The following is a 1,917-nucleotide window of genomic DNA, read 5'->3' on the forward strand; positions in this document are numbered from 1 at the left end:
ATGATTTGGCTCTCTGTCTGTTACTGGTGTATAAGAATGCTTGTGATTTTTGCACATTGATTTTGTATCCTGAGACTTTGCTGAAGTTGCTTATCGGCTTAAGGGGATTTTGGGCTGAGACAATGGAATTTTCTAAATATACAGTCATGTCATCTGCAAACAGGACAATTTGAATTCCTCTTTTCCTAACTGAATACCCTTTATTTCTTTCTCCTGACTGATTGCTCTGGCCAGAACTTCCAACACTATGTTGAATAGGAGTGGTGAGAGAGGGTATGCTGTCTTGTTCCAGTTTTCAAAGGAATGCTTCCAGTTTTTGCCTATTCCATATGATACTGGCTGTGGTTTTGTCATAAATAGCTCTCATTATTTTGAGATACGTCCCATCAATACGTAGTTTATTGAGAGTTTTTAGCATGAGGGGCTGTTGAATTTTGTTGAAGGCCTTTTCTGCATCTGTTGAGATAATGATGTGGTTTTTGTCTTTGGTTTTTTTTATATGATGGATTACATTTATTGTGTTGCATATGTTGAATCAGCCTTGCATCCCAGGGATGAAGCCAACTTGATCGCATTGGATGAGCTTTTTGATGTGCTGCTGGATTCGATTTGCCTGTATTTTGTTGAGGAGTTTTGCATTAATGGTCTATTCAGAGATTCAACTTCTTCCTGGTTTAGTCTTGGGAGGGTATATGTGTCTGGGAATTTATCAATCTATTCTAGATATTCTAGTTTATTTGTGTAGAGGTGTTTATAGTATTCCCCTATGGTAGTTTCTATTTCTGTGGGATCAGTGGTGATACCCCTTTATCATTTTTAATGTGTCTATTTGATTTTTCTCTCTTTTCTTCTTTATTAGTCTTGCTAGTGGTCTATTTTGTTGATCTTTACAAAAAACCAGCTCCTGGATTCATTGATTTTTTGTAGGGATTTTTGTGTCTCTATGTCCTTCAGTTCTGCTCTGATCTTAGTTATTTCTTGCCTTCTGCTAGCCTTTGAATGTGTTTGCTCTTGTTTCTCTAGTTCTTTTAATTGTGATGTTAGGATGTTGATTTTAGATCTTTCCTGTTTTCTCTTGTGGGCATTTAGTTCTATAAATTTCCCTCTACACACTGATTTAAATGTGTCCCAGAGATTCAGGTATGTTTTGTCTTTATTCTCATTGGTTTCTAATGACATCTTTTTTTTGGGGGGGGGCGGGGAGGAAAATTCTCTATTTAATAAATAGTGCTGGAATAACTAACTAGTACTATGTAGAACACTTAAACTGAACTCCTTAATTACACCATATACAATGGTCGTCTCAACATAAAGACTTAAATGTAAAACATAACATTATAAGAAATCCTGCAAGATAACCTAAAAGCTACCGTTCTAGACATAGAAACCTGTAAACACTTGAGGATGAAGCTACCAAAAGCAATTGCAACAAAAGCAAAAGGTGATAAATGGGACCTATTTAAATTAAAGAACTTCTTCACAGCAAAGGAAACTATCAACAGAGTAAACAGACAACCGACAGAAGAAAAGAAAATATTTGCAAACTTTGCCTCTGACAAAGGTCTAATATCCAAAATTAATAAGAACTTAAACAAATTTACAAGAAAAAATCCAAACCTCATTAAAAAGTAGGCAAAAAACATGAACAGATGCTTTTCAAAGGAAGACATACATGTGGCTAACAAGCATATGAAAAACAAAGCTCATAGGTGATCATTAAAGAAATTAAAAAGAAGCTGGCATGATGTCTCATACCTGTAATCCCAGCACATTGGGAGGCTTAAGCAGGCAGATCACAAGGTCAGGAGTTCGAGACCAGCCTGTCCAATATGGTGAAACCTTGTCTCTAATAAAAATACAAAAATTAGCCTGGCATGGTGGTGGGCACCTGTAGTCCCAGCTACTCAGGAGGCTGAG

The sequence above is a fragment of the Colobus angolensis genome, unplaced genomic scaffold (assembly GCF_000951035.1).
Source record: "Colobus angolensis palliatus isolate OR3802 unplaced genomic scaffold, Cang.pa_1.0 Scaffold268, whole genome shotgun sequence".
NCBI classification, from domain to species: Eukaryota; Metazoa; Chordata; class Mammalia; order Primates; family Cercopithecidae; genus Colobus; species Colobus angolensis.